The sequence below is a fragment of the Dipodomys merriami genome, unplaced genomic scaffold (genome assembly GCF_024711535.1).
Source record: "Dipodomys merriami isolate MVZ:Mamm:240054 unplaced genomic scaffold, mDipMer1.0.p SCAF_6, whole genome shotgun sequence".
Classification (NCBI taxonomy): domain Eukaryota; kingdom Metazoa; phylum Chordata; class Mammalia; order Rodentia; family Heteromyidae; genus Dipodomys; species Dipodomys merriami.
In genome coordinates, this window is record NW_027206179.1 from 28,831,927 (window position 1) to 28,854,586 (window position 22,660).

The 22,660-nt window shown below is 33.5% G+C and overlaps 1 long non-coding RNA gene across 1 annotated transcript in view; it reads left to right on the forward strand.

Moving 5' to 3' along the window:
- The window catches only part of LOC138813506 (uncharacterized), a 168,353-nt gene that overhangs the window by 87,752 nt on the left and 57,941 nt on the right, over nucleotides 1-22,660 (forward strand). Inside the window, exon 2 of the long non-coding RNA XR_011367826.1 lies at nucleotides 19,559-19,637. This is a non-coding gene — a long non-coding RNA (uncharacterized lncRNA). The remainder of the gene's footprint in view (nucleotides 1-19,558; nucleotides 19,638-22,660) is intronic.

Below are 22,660 nucleotides of genomic sequence, written 5' to 3' on the forward strand. Positions count from 1 at the left end.
TCTCATAGTCCTCAGCTTAACTTAAGCTGTTATTCACATTATGAAGTCCAAGTGTTCAGAATATATACACAGAGGACCATTGACTAAGCTGACTGTCAGGATGCTTAGCATTTATTTATTAACTATCTGTCTTAATCTATATAGGACTGTCCAATCCTTTAACTTGCAGGCAAGTTACATTGTGGAAGAGCAGCAGAACTGCAGATATCTTGAAGATTAATTGGCATGTGAATATTTAAGATAATAGCCAAACATCATTTCTGTATCCAATTGAATCCTTGGAAAAGAAAGGTCAGTGCCCCGTCATATCTTTTGTTTTCTTTTTAACTGTAAATATGATGTACAGAGGGATTACGGTTCCATAAGTCAGGTATTGAGTACATTTCTTTTCTAATAGTGTCACCTCTTCTCTCGTTTTCTTCGAGTTTTTTTCCCGCTTAATCCCCCTTCCCGCCAAGTTGTATAATTCATTTTCAACACAGTTCCTAGTAAGTTTCACTGTTTACCAAGTTCACCCTTTGTCCCAAAGAAGCACAGGTTGTATGGTTGTCCTCATTTACAATAATTAGAATGTGCCTACAAATCTACAAGTAAACCCAATAGATAATAAAAGACAAAAATTACCATTGGACATGAGAAATTCAATAGGACTCTAAACATTCACACAAGGAGGCCAAAGGAGGATATTCTTTATTTTACTTTATTGTCAAGGTGATGTACAGAGAGGTTACAGTTATATAAGTAAGATAGTAAGTACATTTCTTGCCTAACTTGTTACCCCTTCCCTCATTTTTCTGCCTCTTTCCTCCATATTGTCCTGTGAGTATCGCTGTTGCATTGGTTCCCCCTTTGCCCATTGCCTCACCATTTTGTCGTCCCCTTCTCTTCCCTAGTTTAGATAAATATATATACAATACCCAAGGTAGCAAAATTTAACCCAGTGACAGAGGATAAAACATAAGGGGGAAAACACAAGAGAAAAAAAATCATGTGGTACATTGAGAAAAACAACAACAAGGAAAAACTGCTTGTGTCCATGTCTGGGAGCTCATTTAGGTTAGCATCATCTTATATGGTCATATGTACATAGCTATTGAGCTATTCTGCTCATCTGTTAAGATTATCCTAGCTGTATACTAATCATTACAAATAATGGAGACCATGTGACCTTCTTAGGAGAGGATCACAAGGGCTCAATAACTATATGCATATAATCACACTCTTTTTTCAGAAATACTTCTGATTGTTGCTGTTCCTGTACAGGACAGATAAGGATATGTGTCCTCTCTCACAGTAATCAACACCCATTACTTTTCAACTGTCTGTCAAGCTAGTGAGTGACACAGTATATAAATAACTCCTTAAAAAGTTACAGCTCTAGATTTGAATGGGTGGAGAATTATTTCTCTCATGGAATTTCTGAGATTTAAATCTTCCTAGTTTATCAAATCGTTTAAATAGGAATACAGGTGGACCCATTGCAACAATGAGATGTACAAGTCGTTATGTCAAAAACAAACTTTACAACTTTGGTGGGGAGGGGAGGAGGGGGAGGGGGAGAAGTTTGGGTGGGGGGGCAGGGGAGGATGGGAAGGGATGAGAAGGGGAAAAAAAGGAGGAGGCTACAATGCTTGATAAGAAATGTACTCATTATCTTGCCCATGTAATTGTAACCCCTCAGTACAGTATTTTCACAATAAAAAAAAAAAAAAAAAAACTTCCTAGTTTGTAATGATTGGGTTAGCTTCCAAATGTTCTTCATATAAGAAGAGATTTTACATAGTAGAATATGGAACAATAATTCTTTTTGTTATCCAGTAAATAGAAAATAAGAAAAGATAAAGATAAGGATAATATTTAATTACCTGTGATCTTGTCAAGCTAAAGGTCTGATATTGAAGTGCAAAATTGGATATTTTCTAGATTTTATGAGCCTTATGATTAAAAAATATCCATAAAATACATTATACCTCACATTCAGTTACTTACCAGAGGGTTAAATAATCTGTAAATTGATTAAATAAAACAAATCTAGTTCAAATTGCAATTCTATATAAGCATATCAAAGAGACAGCTTTCAGTAACATCCCATTTTTTACAAGTAAATTATATACCATGTTCTTTTTCTTTAACTGAAGCCTATTATCTTTAAAGAGACTTAAGCTTTGGATATTATTAGAAACTGTGTATTGAACTTATATAATGTATTCAGGTTTTGTAGGTTTTTAAAAAATATTATCTTATTTTTAGTTTCTTGGGGTAAATTAGAATATCAATCAAGTATATTTCTCTTTTACCTCTCACAAGGCTTCGATAAAAACCTTTAGCTCATATGGAAATTGATCAAAAAACAGGAATATTTTACTTTATTTGCTCAGTGCTGAGATTATGTTTTAAAAATTATCTTCTGTCTCAGTTTTAGAGGATGTTAGCTCTGCTCCAGCATCAATCATGCTCTAGTTCTGTCCTCTTGTCTACCTGATCTATATGTGAAGAAGAAAACCTTGCACTTGTTTCTGTGCTGCAATTCATTGATCTTGCACTTCCTCAAAATTGGCTGTGCAAATTTTTTTTATTGAACCCCTTAGTCATTTCCTGCCTGCATCATTAGAAGAAATTACCAAGGTCATTTGATATTCTAGGCTTATAATTTAGAAACAAATTTAAGACACATTCCAATCTTACAGAATATGAAAATTGATAAGTAAACTTAACACCCTCAATACCACAGTTCCATAATATGTGGTTTATTCAAATTCTTTTATGGGGTGGTGGTGCTTAATCTCAGATTATGGTTCGACACAGAAAAGCATGAAGTAATCAATTGGAAAATTTTATATTTTTGTATAATGGTGGTGTACTTAAGGGGAATAAGAGGAAAATATCCTATACACCTACTAACATATACTAGCAACCTCACTGACAAAGAGGAGAGAGTTAATATTTCTCTCATTGGACTGAAACCATATTCAGATATACATGTCTCTATCTCCTGGTGATGGCACATGAGAAAGAGTGGTTTTGTACATGGATACACAGTTTTTTGGTCATTAAAAAATCTAATTACCTAAGATTTCAGGAAAAGCATGTGATTTCCTTTTTTTTTTTAATTTAATTTTATTTTATTTGAGAACATACTGTACAGAGGGGCTACAATTACATGGGCAGGATAATGCATACATTTCTTACCAAGCATTGCAGCCTCCTCCTTTGTTTACCCTTAACCTCCCTTCCCAGCCTCCCCCCTCCCCCCACCCAATTATACCCCCCTCCCCCCCCCCACACCGACATTGTAAAGCTGGTTTTGACATGACATTTTGTACTTCTCATTGTTGCAACAGGTCCACCTGAATCCTTAAACGACTTGTTTGTCCCCATCTCCTCCACATGTTATACTGACATCAAATATAGTGAAAGCAGGGGTTACACTGTGGGGGAGGGACATACAAAGCAACAAAGAAATAATCTTATAAATGCGTTAGAAACACATGCATGAAAGAAACGAAAACATTAAAATACATATTTAAGGGTTCATTTTCCTAACATCACATTATCTGACCTTTTCCGCTTGACTCATACCTATACTAGATATTGCAAATAAGGGAAACCATGGGGCCTATGCTTCTTTGGGCCTGGCTTACTTCACTTAATATAATTTTTTCCAAACCTTTCCATTTCCTAACAAATGGGAAAATGTCATTCTTTCTGATGGAGGCATAGAATTCCATTGTGTATATATACCACATTTTCTTGATCCATTCATCTACTGAGGGGCATCTGGGTTGGTTGTGATTTCCTTTTTGAGGGCAATTTTTAGAGCCAGGGCTTGGAATGCCTTCAGTACCCTGGACTATTCAGTGCCTCTATGTCTCCAATCCAGTCTGCTACTACTGTAGCTCACATTATGTTATTCTGGAATATGCATTTCAGATTTGCTTATAAAATAATGGCATGTGTGTGAGTGATACATTTTAGAAAATATATCCATGATTCAAAGTAATATACTTGAAAAAAAGATGCATCCAATGGTAGAGAAAGGACTTTTTAAAATCAATATTGAGAATTGAACTAAAGATTTCCCAAGCAGAAAACTGCCAAATAAAACTCTAGTAGTAACATTGTGACAAATAATTAAGTTCCAAGTATAAAAAGAAATATATTTCCATGTAAAGAAGATAAGTTGAATTACTCAAGCTAATATTTAAATTTATTTCAAAACTGATATGGAAAAATTTTCATAAGAACATTGATCATGACATCATTGTTTTCAACTGTAAAGATGAAATTTACCATCTGTATGCAAACACCTTATAAATAATTTAACCCATTGTTCTGGATAAAAAGAGAGAGAAGACTTAAAAGAAGTTAAATCATCAGGAAGTTCTTGAAATTGTAGGTTCAAAATAATTTTAGAAAATGGTCTGAATTTAGATAACATGTATGAATTATAAGCCTAAGTAAAATTTTATGGTAGCTTGCTACCAGGTCTCTCCAGTGTAATAAAAACCAACTTCATGGTATGCATTAATAACCATCAAAAAGGTAGAAAATATAGAGTGCTTAAAAAAACATTAAAATAAGTATAAAGTGTTCAACTTGAAAAATGACCTAGGAAATATGACAAAAAGATATAAACTCAACCATACTAAAAAATAACTATAAACCAGGCCGGTTTGCCCATACCTGTAATCCCAGCTCCTTAGAAGACTTAGAACTGGAGAATCCTTGTTCAAAGCCAAATATTTGGGCAGAAATACCTGCTCAACTCCCCATTTCTAATTAACAAGCAAAATTGTGGACTGGAGGTGTGGCTTAGGTGGTAGTGCACCAGCTGTGAACGTGAAAGATGAGCAAAGACATGAGGCCTTGACTGCAAGCACCATTATTTGCACAAAAATAGGAATCTATAAGTGGAAATATAGACATTAACTCAATAAGACAGTGACAAGAGATATTACCTGAAGGAGAATAAATGAATTGGAAGGAATGTGAAGACCCTGAGGTAAAGGATATTTACTTGGTTTATACTTTTCATCAATATGAAGGCAAATTTATAGTAAAGGTTTAGAATACTCCTAAAATGTGTTTCTATCAAAGTAGCCTTTATTATCAACACCATTTCAAAACTGTATGTCTGACAAATTTGAGTAGTGTGGTGGTGGCCACAAACAGTAGAGCGTAAAGGAAACTGAGATTGTCTACCTTGAAGTCACTATCAGGGAGCTAGAAATAATAGAATGCTATGAAAAAAGACTTTGAAAATGGGATGAATTCGAAGTAAAAAAAAAGAGCTAGAAAATGCAAGAAAAATATAAGCCCAGTTATATTAAGAAATTCTAAATGAACATGTACTCTTTGTACATACGTACATATGTACATGCCAATGTGTTTTCAGTGTTGTCATAACTTTGAGAGTTCTCTAAAGTTATTCCCTCTGTATGGAGTAACTCACCACAAAGATAAAAACAGGAAACAGGAATTTGCGACTCAAAATATCAGGTGCCCAATGTGATGCCAAGCAAGTCCTAATATTTCAGTACATTTCCTGCTTCCAGGTTCTCCTCAGAACAGAGGCTTAACTTATGAAGGGTAAAGTGTAATATGAATCCCATAAATATGATACAGAACTGTAGGGAAGCTATGAAGTTGGTATGTTTCAAGAAAAAAAAAGAGGATTTGTATCTTGGTAGCAATGTCCTAAACATTAGAGTTTATGGAATACTGACAAAGAGATAAAACAAGCAATATTTTATGCAAAAAGGATCTATAAAATAATGGCAAATCTGGGCATCAGTGGCTCATGCCTGTAATCCTAGCTACTCAGGAGGCTGAGATCTGAGGACGGCGGTTCAAAGCCAGCCCGGACAGGAAAGTCCATGAGACTCTTATCTCCAATTAATCGCCAGAAAATCAGAAGTGGCTCTGTGACTCAAGGGGTAGAATGCTCACTTTGAGATAAAGAGCTCAAGGACATGACCCAGGCCCAAAGTTCAAGCCCCAGGACAGACAAATAAATATAAATAAATAAACAAAATAAATATAAATAAATAAATAGATAAATAATGGCCAAAATTGTGAACTTTAGAGCCTGGATAGTACTATAAGAGGAAAAGTGGAGGTGTAAGGTTGAGATAATACTGAGACAGTTTGAAATATAGAGCAGAGCTTTGAAGAAGAGTGTGAAAATAGAGAATAATAATTGAACATTAACCACAGCAGAAAAAATTAGCATAGCATATCTATCTAAAGCTTAGAAAAATAAGAATAAAATTGGCAACAAATACAAGAATTGATGTACTCTCTGATGAGTTAAAAAGAACATGACTGTATCGTTGTAGCTCATTTTCCTTATCCTCAGCTATGCAGCACTAAACATAAGTTATCACCAGTAAGTGATGAACAGTAATGAAGGGTCACATTTCTGTTCCTGGTCTTGTTCCTTTTCCTTTCCCTCCATGTAATATGGCCATATAAGATGATGCTAAGTAAAATTAACCCCAAGATATGGAAAACTAGAGGTTTTTCTTTGTTGTTTTTAATGTATTATGTGAGGTTATTTATTTTTCCTTGTGCTTTTTTTTCTTTTTATCCCTCAATGGCTTATCCCTTGTTGTCACTGTATCTGATTTTGGTACCCTGTGTATTGTGTATAAATTTATCTGAATTAGGGTGGGGATGGGGAACAACAAAATGATGAGACAAAGGACAAAGGGTGAACCAATGCAACAGCGATACTCCCAATGCAACATGCTGGGAATGAACTTCACAATATGAAGGGGGGATATCATGGGAGAGGGAAACTGGGATAAAAATGAGGGAGAGGGTAACAATGTTCAACAACAAATGTACTCACTACCTTATGTATGTAACTGCAACACCTCTGTACATCACCTTGACAATAAAATTAATTTTTTTAAAAGTGGAGTTGCAACCCCCACAGAGCTAGGACCAAAACCACCAAGGAGATGAAGGAACATAAAACGGGATTAAAAACAGTTCCCTGTAACAATCGATCAATCAATCCATCAATCAATCAATCATTGTGCATGAAAGAAAATTCAGTCTTATTTAAGCTATTGTAATGTGTTTATTTTTAACAGTTTGTCATTATCTGAATGCAACTGCACAGAAAAATATGTGCTAACTGTATACTTTTGAAGTTGAAAAATAGAATCATCATAATAAAAAACTGGGAGGCTGGGAAGGGAGGTGAAGGGTAAACAAAGGAGGAGGCTGCAATGCTTGGTAAGAAATGTATGCATTATCCTGCCCATGTAATTGTAGCCCCTCTGTACAGTATGTTCTCAAATAAAATAAAATAATATTAAAAAAAACTACTTATGTTTAGAGTGAATAAAACTGTTAAGTGATGTGGGCGTATCTCACCTGTAACATCATTGTTTTGTCACATAGTCCCTCATATGCTTAAAAGTAAGATGAATTCCATTTGGAAGAATGGTTTACTTGGTAGAATGCCAGCCAATGAGCAAAAGCCTCAGGTAATAAGCTCAAATCCCAGTTTCAGTCTCAAACTAAACAAACTAACAAAAAATAAATAAAGTGAAACAAAAATGGTAAGATGGAAATTAGAAGTCTGAGAAGAAAGCCAGGTGGTGATGGCTCATACTTACAACCCCAGCTACACTATTCAGGAGGATGAAGACCTGGAGTGATGCAATTAAACTTTAGCTTTAGCATAAGAGTTCCTGAGACTACATGTCCATTTACTAGTAAAAATCTAAGCTTAAGCCACACGCTGGTGATTTCCACCTTAATCCTAGCTACTCAGTAGGCTGAGATCAGAGGATCACGATTCAAAGCCAGCCCAGGCAGGAAAAGTCCATGAAACTCTTATCTCCAATTAACTAACAGAAAACTCAAATTGATTCTGTGTCAAGTGGTACAATGCTCGCCTTAGCTGAAGAATTTAGGGACAACACCCAGGCCCAGAGTTCAAGTCCCAGGACTGACCAAAAACAAAAACAAAAAAATCTTAGCTACTGTGTGTCTCAGATGGAAGAGCTCCAGACAAAAGCTAGTAAGCCAATCAAGTTACAGGACCCTGAGTTTAAGCCCAAATATCAGCGAACAAGGCTGATTCATAATGTAAGGTCACCCTGTCATGGATATTTTTTTAATTACTAAAAAACTTACCATACTATATACTATACTATATACCACACACACACACACACACACACACACACATGCATATGCTCATAAGGCATTCAGTATGGTACATTTTATATATATCTATATGTAGATATAGATATACAGAGAATACATGAAATTCTTAGTATATATATCATAAAAAATACAGGATATAGTTTATGTAATATATGTAGTACATATAGATATAAAGTAATGTTGCATATTACTGTTCATGCACCCATTAATGTGTAACATGTTGATATATTTATTTCCACCAATTCTTAAAAAGCTTAGGTTTACTGAAATTGTTTAAGTTTAAAATTTTATAATAAAATATAAAGAAAGAAAAACCTATATGTTTTAAAATTGGATTGAAAATAGTACCTTATTAGAGACCCATCATTAACTCTGAATATGTAAATTATTTTGACATTTTCTAGGAGCTAATGAGACACGTGCTTTCTGCCTAATTTGTCAAGCATTCCTTTTAGGAAACCTTAAACAGAGGTACCTTCTAAATATGAGGCTTTGTTATAGATCAAGTCAAAACATACCAAAATCAGAATAAGATTTCTCTCTTCTAAAGGTTTTTCACAGGGAAAAACATGCTTCTTTTGTGAAATAAAGATAGCTTTGAATTCTGATCCTGAAAATTATTGGTTGTCACTTTCAGCAGTTTGTATGTTCAATCATTGTTCATGGTGAAAAGTTAAGAGACAAAATGAACTACAATTTTAGTTCAACTGTTACAAATACTGATTTTCTTTCTGTATTTGCTCTATTTTGTTTTTACTCCTGTTTGTATGATATTGTTATCTTTTTTTCAACAAATGAAATCCAGTTTTTTATGTGGAACTAGGGAGGAGCTCTAGTGGAAATCCTCTGATCAGATGCAGCTTTCTAGCAGTTGCTGGCTTCTAACATCTGGTCATTTTTCTAATAGACTCAACCAATGTAATTGTGTTGAATTGAACTTTGCTTAAGCCATCTCTTTACATATTTTAAGTTAGTCATAACAGATACAGTGAAGTGATACTTAACTTGATATGTAAATAGACTCTAATACATAGTGAATATGTCTGCATTCATAAATCATATATGATTTTTTTCTGGATTCTGGGGTTTGAATTTAAATGCAAAGAACTGACTTGCATTTGGTTGCCTGCTGCACTAAGGTTAAGCCTCACATTCAATCTGCCTCTTATGATGGTTATTTTGGAGTTGTCTCCTGGGCTTTTCTGCCTGATGTTCTCCAGATCTCAAGCTTCCTGAGAAAGTTGTATGTGAGCTATTGGCACCCAGCAATCCAGCCTCCTCTGGTAACAAGACACAAGTATCAGCCAATCACAGGAACCCAACTGCTGAGACCATGTTCTTATAAAGCAGATCTAGGAAAAAGAAAAACAAACCCAAAACAACTGCCTTCTACTTGTCAGCTTAGCCAGATCAGTTCACAAACCAACACTCAATGAAACACTTTTGTCTTTAACTAACAACTGACTACCAGTAGTGAATAGAAGACAGCTTCAACTACATTTTGAGTTTGTGAAAGAAAATTTGAATTTTTCTTACTGAGAAAATGGTTCTAGCTTCTCTGAATATACTTGTTATTTCCAGTCCATAAAATATTAATGAAAATTTCTTGTTTATCAATAATGTCTTTCTAACATTTCTTAAGATTTTATAATTTTCTTGGAATTAATAACAAGCAGTCAATAATCCCTTGTTTCACTGTAAACAGAAGTTTCTAAATTTCTTCATGATGTACTTGGTAAATGCAATTTAATTCAATTCTACTTACAAACTTTTTAAGATTAGAATTATTTTTATCCTGTTGAAAATTTTGTTTTTTTCCCAAGGTATTATAAATGTTTATAATACTTTATTTCAAAATTATTTAAAATATTAGTAAAACTTGACCATTCTGATTTTATTTTTTTCTTAACCTTTAAACTTTTCTATTTATTTAATCCATTTTTCTTATGGGAGTACTACTCATGGATTTTCTCTAATAGATAATGCTATTTTAATTCTTATAAGATAATATATATATATATTTTGGGTCCGGTCGTGGGGCTGAACTCTGGGCTTGAGTGCTGTCCCTCAGGTCTTCAGCTCAAGGCTAGCGCTCTACCACTTGAGCCACAGCACCACTTCCGGCTTTTTGCTTTTTGCTTATGTGGTGCTGAGGAATGGAACCCAGGGCCTCATGCATGCAAGGCAAGAGCTCTACCACTGAGCCACTTTCCCAGCCCCTTATATGATAATATTTTAAATCTTTTTTTTTCTGGTCGTGGGGCTTGAACTCTGGGCCTGGGCATTGTCCCTCAGCTCTTCAGCTCCAGGCTAGCACTCTATCATTTGAGCCACAGCACCACTTCTGGCTTCTTCTGCTTATGTGGTGCTGAGGAATCGAACCCAGGGCTTCATGCAAGCAATGCAAGCACTCTGCTACTGAGCCACCTTCCTAGTCCAATACTTTAAATCTTTTAATTTGTTTATTTGATGACTGAGAGTTTAAATACTTTAATAACAATAACATATTATATTGTTATATTGTTTCCGTAGCATTAGTTTTTGGTTGTTGTTCATGTATTATTTATAATTTTTTCACTTGTATTTATATAGGACATTGGCCTCTAATATTTCTGTTCCTTTTGAAACTTTCTTTTATTCCAGGTTGACATCTATTTGAAAATTTCACAAATTATAAATGTACAAATCAGTACCACATTCATGTAATTGACTTGTATCAAGATATAGTCTTACCTTTTTCCACTGAGCAATTAGAAGCCAGCCTGGTAGGAAAGTTCATAAGTTCTTATCTCCTATAAATTCCTAAAAAACAAAACAAAAACATAGAAGTGGAGCTATGACTCAAATGGTAGAGCATGAACCTTGAATTAAAAAAGCTCAGAGACAGCATACTGGCCTTGAGTTCAAGTCCCAGGAGTAAATATCTATATATCTATATCTCTATGTGTATCTATATATCTATATTCATATATATATATATATATATATATATATCTAACCATATGAGAATCAAAGTAATTTTTAATGATTTTGGTATTACATAAATTTGGAAATTTATCTTGTTTTTATACTGTACTATAGTGCTGTTATAATTAAAATAATTCTAGACAATATTAGTTTATTTCATTTTGCTTACTTTTAGTGTATACCAGGACATCTTTCATTCATTTTCTTCATTACAAACTTATAGGTTTTAGTTGATATTTGCATTGTTTTAATTCATATTTTAATGTTGTTTAACTGAGCCATTGAGATCCTCTCCACATTCTAAATACACACACATAGATGAGTGTGCATCATTTCATGTTCTTTGGGGTTGGCATTAATGATAAATTATTACTTTGAAAATATGTAGTTTGAATTGGCATCAAGTTATCTTCAACAACATACAAATATTCTAATCTTAAAACTCAAGTGTCTTATGATATTTTTTGTTATAAAAATTCCATCTCATTACATCAGTGTCTATATCTATTTATATTTATGTGCAGGTAATGATAATTATTTGGAAGCATTTCTCTTTTTAAAATTTAGGGCCAAAATTATAGATGCAGTTTTAAAAATATATGCTTTTATGTTTGCCACACATGTTTATAATTTAAAATATTCTATAATTGTACATTTTAACAAAGTATTCTCATTTAATATTATTCTAGAGTGTCAATAATAACTAACTCATCTTATGTCTAATTCAGATTGAATTCTGTGCTGGCATTGCCTTTTAGAGCTCTTCTGGTACCTTATCTCTTACATTTGATTTTAATATAATATTTTAGCTTAAAAGTAAAAACTGCAGCTTTTTTTTTTCAAAAGCTGTGCATTAGCATGCTTAATAGCTTCTCGTGTTTAAAAGTGTGTTTTGATGAACAAAGTAAGGCAGAATACATGGTGCGCAATTATAACAGACTTTCTATTTGGGCACCATCAATGGCAATCAAGGGTATGTAGTAATAAGAATGCAAATGGAAGAAGAGGGTTTAGGGAACTGTTGTGAAAACATTATTTCATTTGATTGACAAATTTAAACTTTATTTAAAAAGCAATATATATATTTATATACATTTATAAAATTACAGATTCGTGGATTGGGCTGGGAATGTGGCTTAGCAGTAGAGTGCTGGCCTGGCATCCTTGAAGTCCTGCGTTCAATTCCTCAGTACTACATAAAGAGAAAAAGCCAGAATTAGCTCTGGGGCTAACGTGGTAGAATGCTAGTTTTGGTCAAAAAGAAGATCACAGACATTGCTCAGGCCCTGAGTTCAGCAAGTCCCAGGACTGGACAAAAAAGTGTGTGTGTGTGTGTGTGTGTGTGTGTGTGTGTGTGTGTGTGTGTGTGTGTGTGTGTGTGTGCACGCACATGCACATGTGTCTCCAAAAGTCTTTTAAGAAAATGGAAACATGAATGTACCTGAGAGATATCATGGCTATGAACTCCCTGGCTGTGTACTTGGCAGTAATGAACTCTTTCTCTGGAGTAGTTAGAGTTTGAGCCATTCTCTAATCTATACAGATTAATATGTAGATGGGAAGTTCCATTGGCTTTACATCATTTGGAGATGTTCCTTCAAATATCAGTGCTGCTTCAATATATTTTGCTAACAAGTTCTTTACAATTTAAAATTTAGTAATATTGAGCCACCATTTTGGTGATTACAGTTAGTTTATATGAAATCATGTTCATTGCTTCCTGTGTGTTTCATTTTGATGGTTTTATTCTTAAAACATTGCCACTCATTACCTTTACATATAGGAAGTAATTTGGGGGTAAACTATTATTTTGACCTCAACTCTTTCATTGACTGCCAGTAAAAAATGGTCTATGTGATAAAGTCAAACCATATTCATGAGCTTGTATAGGAGGTCTGACACATGATAGGTGAATATATCACATTTATCCACATCACATTTCCCCAGTGAACCCATTGATTTTTAAAGTCTTAATTTTATTATTTTGCTCATAAGCCTGAGCTCTTGCAAAACAGACAAAGTCCTAGGGCTTCTGAGGGATATGATTTAGCATCTGAAATATTACTTGTGAAAAGAATCACCAAAGTATTCAAAGATCAAAAAGCCTTTTGGTTATTTGCTATGACCACAAATATTGCCCCTCTGAGATAAAAAAAAAAGTAGTCCCAGATCAACAGGAACAAATATCATTGTGAAGAAAGCAACCATCTCCACAGGTTAGCTTCCAATATAGCAAAGGTCCAAATTCAGGTTTAAGGCTTTCCTCTCAGAAAAGTACAGAGAATCATCATTTTTCCATTTGTAATTGTTTCTTCCAAGAATTGAAAATATGTTTCTCTGTATTGATACCATAGTTCCTGCTTGTGGGATATCTTCTTATGCAAAAAATACAAATTCCCAATTTTGCAATTCTTTGATCAAGCCATGCCATGTTTGTGGGGGAAAGATAATATATATTTTAATCTTCTGTTTTCTCCCCTTTTACTTCTCTAGGCTTGATGAAAGTAATTAGAAAGATTGTACTCTAAGGATTCATCTTAGTATAAAGGCTTAAGCCGATTCAGAAAAGCAAATTTTTGTTCTAGAATGGAGAAAGAACTCATTTTGTGTCTAAACTGAATCAATAATAAGGACAGTCAAGGTATCTGGAGAGAGCGCATGAGCAGGAAATGTTAGGCACTGACTTGAGGGGGACACTAAAAGAAGAATCTGTAGCCCTGGGCAGCCGTTTTGTGCAAAGTGAAATTGCACTGGTCCTTAATTCAGTGTCTAGGGAAAGATAGCAAAACCTTCTAAAATGTGCTTTAAGGCTCATATATTCCAGAAATAGCACAGAAAGAGAGGCTGTGAAATAAAACATGATGCTAGTTTCCCAGTGCTGAAGCGAAGGCTGGAAATTGTGCGCCTTTGCTTCTTTCCTCCTTCATCTCTCCTTTTATTCCTCTTCACCTTTACTCTTCCTTCGTTCTTCACCTCTTCTTCTCACTTCTTTTTTTTTAAATGAAACATAAAAATTAAAAAATATTGGGATGTGGAAGGGCCTTGCGGAAAACATTTTTCTTAAAGTTCTTACTCGGTCTATGCACTCAAAGTTTCTAATCCAAAACAAATGATTATTGAGGAAAGAAAAATGAGGTTAATCAACTTGTTCAGATAAACAGTAATTAACTATAAAATCAAATAAGCATCCATATTCCATAACCTGGCAATCTCATCAAATGTTGAACATATAAAAATGAGAATTTTAATCTGGCTTGGGAAATGCATCCAATTTTTGTTTTTTTCTTTATATCTTGAAAATGCTGTGTTGCTTCAGGTAATTTAATATAATTCAAATGGAAATACCTCTGAGAGAAGTAAATATAACTTCTTTTATCACATGCCAATTTTTTGTTTCATGCGAAGTAAAATTGGAGGCACAGTTTTTAACTTCTCTTTTAGAAATTTTGGCATAGAAAATAATCATTTCTATTTAAGTTGTACTCGTTCACCTACCACTAAAAGTCAATTTTAAATAGACTCAGATTCTTTTTCAGTATGAAGTTAATAAATTAAGCACTGGAAATAAATGTGACAGACACATTCTGGACACAAAAGTATCAAATGGAATGAGGTAGAAATTTATTTTTTTTCATTTGTAGATTTAAGACTTTTTAAAATTAATACTATCTTTAAATAGCTGTACAAAAGAGTTGCCATTTAACAAGGCAGTTTATGAATATAATATATCAAACTACTTTTATTGCTGTTTCTAATCACTGTATGGAAGGTATGCCGTAATCAAGTAAACGATTGAAAAGTAATGTAATTTCAGATTATTATGCAGCAGGAAGGAATTAGAATGCAACAAGAAGGAGGAATTATTGAAGACAAAAACATGGAGTTGGTAGGGAAGTATAAAATATCCAACATGAACTTTTCACTGATCTGGAAAATGGATGGCATTTTGGTCATCTGATTATCAACTAAAATTAACTAAGGAGCACAAAGGATGTGAGCATAAAGGACAAGAAAGGAATGAGGAGTTCCTTGGGTAGAGAATCACCAAAGTTAAGAATGGAGTTTAGTGATGTTTTAGTTTCTTAGGGTAACTTTAATGCAAATGTGACATTTTATCCCATTTTATTTCCCTTGTAGAAATGCAATCAGGAAAAGCAGCCATTTATATTTTAACATGAAAAGAAATTTTTGATTGTGTTTGTAGCTGTTTTATTATCATGATTGACTTGCTATAATAAACATGAAAAATATTAGAAAGATGGTGGATGTGTTTGTAAAACCAAATGTAGCTGAAAATAATATTTTTAAGTCTTGATAAATTCATAAAAATACTGGATTCATGGTTTGCAGTATCTTCTTAGATATCTTTATACCAGATGCATTTCCTCATACATCATGTTGGAGACTTAGTGAATTAATGTTTATTTTAAATGTAACATTTCCACTAGGATCTAGAGAGGGAAAAGGCAATAAAAATAATCTTTTTCTGTATCTTCACCTCTTCATATTCGTGTCAAATTGAAAAATAATGACTGTAATGAGAAGAATAAAGACAATCAGGCCACATTATTCTAAAAAGTGAGTATTAACATCAAACTTGGAAAAACAGCATTTGCTTTTAAAACTTTAATATTGTTTGAAAATTTTGATTTTGAAGTTACATTACCTAGATGAGCCAAAAATAAGTACAGAGGATTTAAAATCATGGAATACTTGAGTTAAATATTTTATAAATGCTGTGATTATGATTATCAGGCTTAAAATATAAGTGAGAGATAATAAACAGAAGAAAATAAATGATGAATTAGATGATGAAAGACAAATTTAAATCCAGAGTTTTGGATAATTTATCCAAAAAGCCATTAATATTAGGGAAAAGAAGAGAGAGAAGAATAGAGTGAATAAAATTTTAAATATGAGAGTCAAAAAATGTGTCTTGGGTTTTCGTGGGTGAGGAAAAATATCTCTATTTGGGGACAATATTTCCTTTCTTTATCTGTTTGAATTTATAAAAATTTATTCTTTTTGAGACTATTTTTATGCTATCTTCGTAAAATGAATATAGTACCATCATATATCCAAAAATAAGGAAGTATATAACTCAGAAAATTATAGTTGTTTGAGGTGAGACCACACAAATCTCTTAAACTCCACTTTCTTTTCCTAAGAAGAGAAGAATCATAAACTGGTAATGAAGGTTGAGATTTGGACTAAAGATATTACAATAGGTAGCTTTTATGCTCTTCATTAACGATATCACTCTTTTTCCTCTTCTCTCTTAAACAAAAAAAAAACAAAATAGACAACAACAAAACAATGAAACAAAGCAAAACAAAATTCCTTGGACATATCTGCCCTCCAAGTTGTATACATTCAAGTGATATATAGGCATTTATGGAATTATACTTAGGTATAATGAGAAAATGCAATCACATCCAGATATCTAGGATTGTGCTAATTGTCAATCTTAGTAATAATCTCAAAAGTGCAAATTGTCTTGAGACAAAGATGGCAGAAGTAAGCCAAGACAAACATATATTTCCTGTCTTTTTACATTTTATGAAATATTGCGGTCCCAGAGTACATTATAAATTCTCTAGATGTAATACCCTACTATTACTAAATAATAATATGTGGCTGTTGTTGAATTTAACTCATTGTTTCTTATTAGGCAACAGTTTTATTTGACCTATGAATAGCTTTCATGATCTTTTCAAGTTAGCAATCTACAAGCTTAGGCAGAACAGTCCATAAGACTGGCCGTCAATGAGAGCTGGATGTAGTAGCTTATGCACATTATCCTAGCTCTTGAAACCTAATTTAAATGTATCTTGAACAGGCCCAAACCAGGAAGGGAATCCTATCTTAAAACTAGCATAAAACAAGGGTGGAGGTATGGAGAAGCAGTAAAGAGCCTTCCTAAGGGAACAATAAGGAACATTGTGGTGGATAATATCATCATCAATTAATTAATACTTCAAAACATATGTTGATATTATACTTTAAGAAGATTTGATAAAAATGAATTGTAGATTTTGGAATGTTTTTGAAATATATATTCTGACTTCTATCAATAAATAAATAAACACATATGTAGGCTGCCATCTTATAAAAAGATTTCTATAATATATCACTCAGGAAAACAAAGCTTACTATTTGGATAGGACTATTTGAATTGAAATATACAACTAGAGGGATGAGAAGAAAAGGTTAAGCTATTCTTCAGCAACACCATATTCCTTCTAAGCCTTTGAACTGCATATTTCCAGTTCAGTTAGCTCTTTTGGTTTTTGCAGCACATAAGCATTTAAACATTTGTAAGATTTAACAAGGGTACACCACAACCTTAAAGCAAATAAGGCTCAGAAATAAGGCTCCCTTGTACATAAGTTTTATTTTCATTAACACAAGTAAAGATTTCATAACTCTTGTTATTTTAGTCATTTATTATAACAATGAAGGTGATGTCTCATACTCCATATATCATTAAAATTTCAGTAGCATTCATTATTTTTGAAAGAAACAATCATTAATTATGCACAACATATTTCCAGTGATATGTTGGGGATTTATACCTATGAAACAACTTGACTGTACTTGTTTGCGAATATAACTACTTTTTTCATTAAAGGATGTGGAAGACACTGTCTTCTAGGTGGCATATTAGTCAATGCCAGTTCACCCCACTAACAGAATAGCTCTGCATTTTTCTATCTGCTTACAACTAGTTGCTCTAAAGAGATACCAAATTTCCTTTTTAACCTATTGTATCTATACAATTAGAAAATAAACATAGCATTACATTTCCGAAAGTGTTTTCCCCTGTGACTTAGCATAGTTTTGTTGGTATGATACTCTCTTCGATTATTCGGACAACTAATTAAATCATACACTCAAATGTATTAATTTACTGGTAGCTGTAGTTCACATAGTGAAATTGAGAAAATAAAGAGGGGGTCAAGAGATCAGAGAATTTATTTGCTCTGAAGTTTTAGCTCTATAAACCTGCAAATATCAGCCATATAGACTGGCAGAGTCTGAGATTTTATGCTGCTCATAACAAACACAATTTCATGGATACTGGTAAAAGATAAGTCATTCTGATCAGAAATAAAGGAAAGATTATAAATCTCCACAAAAGCAAAAGTCTGAGTGCCAGGAATTATATATTGATTCTTTAAATCCCCAGTCCTTATGGGTGAAGAAGTCAGAAGATACATGTTCATGTAGAAAAGACTGTTTTTATAACAGAACTCTGATCTTATGCAATGTATTTTACTACACATGTAAATAACTTGGCCCTCTTTTCCCCAAAGAAAACATGATCTCCATTTTCTAAGCTGTAAAGAAATAGTGTTTTTGTTGTTGATGGGGATACTATGTTTTCTGGAAAACATCCTTAAAAATAGTTCCCAAAACAAAATGTAGTAGGCACATGAGAAACTCATGGAGACTGGCACAATATCATTCAATTATTTTGCAATATATTTTGACTTCTGAAGAATTTCCTTGGTATGAAATAATATGAAAATTCTGGTGTTTTAAAGACAACATTTTAATCTGATAACAGTCAGAATACTAAGAAATTAATAAACTATAATGTTTATTGTTCAGAATTGGGCTGGGAGTTTATAATCAAGGTTCTTTTGGAAGACTGTATTGGTTGTAGTCTGCTTTCTGGTTTAGAAATGAGTCTCTTTTTGCTAATGTATTCTCAAAGAACAGAAAAATATTGAAATATGCTACATGTAGAAAAACAATCCATAATTTTCTTGAAGATTGCACAGGAAAGAAAATGTACATATCTGTGACTTAAACCTTTTAAATGATAAGTATAGCAATTAACATAACTATTCTCTCCAAAATTGAAGTATACTGCAAGAATTATGATAACAAATAATTTTGTGTAATCAGTACAATGTGTTTGTGGTTTAGTTGTCTGTAAATCCCTAGTATGCTATGTTCATTTGGATCCATCCCACCCAAACTCACATATCTGAGGAATTTTCGATCTAATTTTGAATCTGCTGGCATGGAGAAGCATTCTATATTAAGGGTCCATTGTGATGCTACGCTGTGCTCAGAAATTTCATATTTGTCTAGTGAAGATGCAAAATTAATCTGCAGGCTCCATTTTCAGTTGATTCATGACTATGAGACCTCCTTCTGTTCTGAAAATTCTCAGGGCTGGTATAGCACAGGCATTAGTGTGAAAGAAGTGTTCGTCTTATGGGTAAAGAGATTTCTTCATGGGATCTTTTGCTGATATTTAGATCCAACCCTGACCAGGGAGAGAAACAAATCCATAATGTTCTATATGTACAATTTTGCATGTGATGTTCAGATTTAACTGTCAGATGTGTAAAATCACAAACAACTGATTAATTCCCTCCTGTCTTTACAGCTGTACAGCAATAGTTGAACAGTGTGAATTGCTGCGGAGACAGTCGGTAAGAAGCCACACAACATCTCTCCATCCCTCAGTAAGGCTCTTGTTTATAGATATGGAAATGAATTCACACATGCAAAATAACTTTTAATGAAGCATTTCTTTTAAGGTATATAGTTAAGTTCAGGAAATGGTCATAAAATTTTTAGTGGCTGTGCTATGACTATTATAGAATTGAACTAACAGTATCAAATTAGCATAAATATGTTTTTCTTATTGCTTTCAGATTTTATTTGCCTAAGTGCTCATGTTTCTTTCTAAAATAATACTCTACACATTCCTTTTGAAATTAAAGAGCATGTGCATTTTGTTACAATTATGCCAAGCAATTATTTATGCCTATGTTTTAAATTCTCTGTTCATTTTTAAACTGCAAATTGACAATAATGGTCAAAATGAATTTCCAGAGCACATTTGGTTGTCAGAATTCCAAATTTTTCTTTATAACAGTGAACTTTCTAGTTATGATTGCTTATCTCTGTGTTGTGTCCTATTGTTCTCTATTGTACTGTTCCTGTGGGGAGAAATGTAGAGGAAATCATACTTTATACGTCATGAGGACAGGTGGGATAACAAGTAGTCAGAAAAGACTTCACCCTTTTGACTCTATGTATTGACATTTATTTGCAATTCTTGTTTTAGCAACAGTATTCTATATACATGAAGAGAAACACAATCCAATAATGTCATGTCACAAAGTTGTATTGACTATTTCATACAAGGAACTGCAAAGTATTTAAGGTACAAATTTTCCACTGGAAATTTCTTAAGTAGTTGGAAGGTTGTAGGTCAAATAAAGAAGATGCTGAGTGGTTCCTTCAATCTCCTTTCGTGTACATTTTGTTGAAATATAAAACAACAATGTGTTAATTTAAATAGTGAAGTTCTAATTTTCCCTGTTCTGCCTTATTTCCTGGTAAACAGGAACTAAGATTGCATCTTTTCTAGATCAAACAAATGAACTTCACACTAAGGTATGTAAGCATAATAAACAAATAACTACTTCTAGTGACAGGAGCTAGGATTCTAATCTGTTATACTGACTCTTAGTCTTCGTTTATATGAGTGAGCACCAAATCCAGATTGGATTTGTGTGTGTGTGTGTGTGTGTGTGTGTGTGTGTGTGTGTGTGTGTGTGTGTGTGTGTGTGTGTGTGTGTGTGTGTGTGTGTGTGCGTGAGCGCATGTGTGCCAGTCTTGTGGCCTGAACTTATATCCTGAGCATTGTCTCTGAGCTTCTTTGCTCAACAGTAGCACTATAACTTCTGGCTTTTTGGTAATTAATTGGAGAGGAGAATCTCATGGACATTCCTGTCTAGGTTGGCTTTGATCCTCAGCCTCCTGAGTAGCTAGGATTAGGATTATAGGTAGCCAAAGGCACCTAGCATGTTTTCTGAATAAATTTTAACCTTAAGACAAGAGAAAGCTCTATTTTTTTCTCCTACTTACCTGCAGTTCTGTATACTGCAATAAATATGCAACCAAACCCCAACCTCCATTTCTGAGTAAAGGACCACTTTATCATTAAATAATGATGGTTTCTTATTGTCAAAATCCCAGAATAAAACACTTCTTTGTAGTTAGAAAAGACTTAGCCTTTCCTGATTATATATTGATGTTTATCTCTAATGTTTATTACTGAGATATTAATGAGGCCATATAGTTGTCATTTCTTTGGCTTGGATCTGTACTAATTGAAAATTCAAAATAATAGAATTCTCAAATCATTTGCTATTCCACTGCAAGTTTTATTTTAACATGCTGAAGATAGTTAAATGTAATAACTAGAGTCATTGCATTCTTAACCAACATTGAACAAACAACTCAATGAAATTTCAATTCTAAACAACAAATAAACCTGTGTAAATTATTTACCTAGGATGGAGAAAGAAAGAGTAAACAAACTAAATCCTAGTACTTAAGGTTTTAAGGATTAATCAGAAACAGTTACACATTCCCATCATCCACTAATAAAGCAACTTGGATAATCAGCTATCACAATCATATAAGTTCATTTTTTAAAAAAGAGAACAAAGTATTGCAGCCTTATCTTGCCTACAAACAACAAACATAAAAAGTCTTGATGAATAAGGTCATGATTCAAGTGACTTAATATTATCACATAATCAGATTTCAAAGTGGAAAGAGCAGGTATAGAATACAAGAAGTCAGCCACTACAACTTGAATGTCAGTGAAATAAAATTTATACTTTAAAAATACTTAAGCAATTGTAGGGATTGATACTATGAGCAAATGAAAAGAATCAAATGATTGGTTAAGTCTGCGAAAGAAAATATCTACCACTCAAACACCAGCACTTGACATTCTGAAACAGGAACAACAAAATTTCAAAGTCAGAGATTGGAGGCATGGTTCAAGTGGTAGAGCATCAGCTAATGAGTGAAAGCATCATATATTGAATTTGGGTCCCCATCTCAGAAAAAAAGGTTCAAAGTCAGCCTGAGATACTATGTTATACCTTGTTTGTAAAAAAAAAAACATTGAAAATCTAATAAAATATTAGTTTGCAAATTCAAGCCAGGAGATGATGGCTCACACCTGTAATCGTAGCTACTCAGGAGGCTAAGATCTGAGGATTGGGGTTTGAAGCCAGTCCAAGAAGAAAAGTCCCAGTGAGATACTTATCTCTAACCCCTCAAAATCCAGAAGTGATGCTGTATCTCAAAGGAGAGAAACACTAGCCTTGAGCAGAAGAGCTCAGGGACAATCCCCAGGTCCTAAGTTCAAGCCCCTCATCCACCACTACCACCACCAACAGCAACCAACAATAGTGTGTAAATTCAAGCCAGAGTTAGAAAGTAGAATGTAGGCATTAAAAAATAATCTGGAATGTGACACTGAGAAAATGTACTAAATGAGAGAGAAGTTAAGTTTAAAAAAGAGCATGTAATTATATGCATCTCTTCTAATCCTTTGTTGTTCTGCCTATAGAAATATATTTTGCTCTGATCAACTTGACCATTTTGTCCTTTTTGTTCTATATTTTTCTGTTCTATTTATTCCTTTCTTTGGCATGTTGATAAAAAGGAATAATGC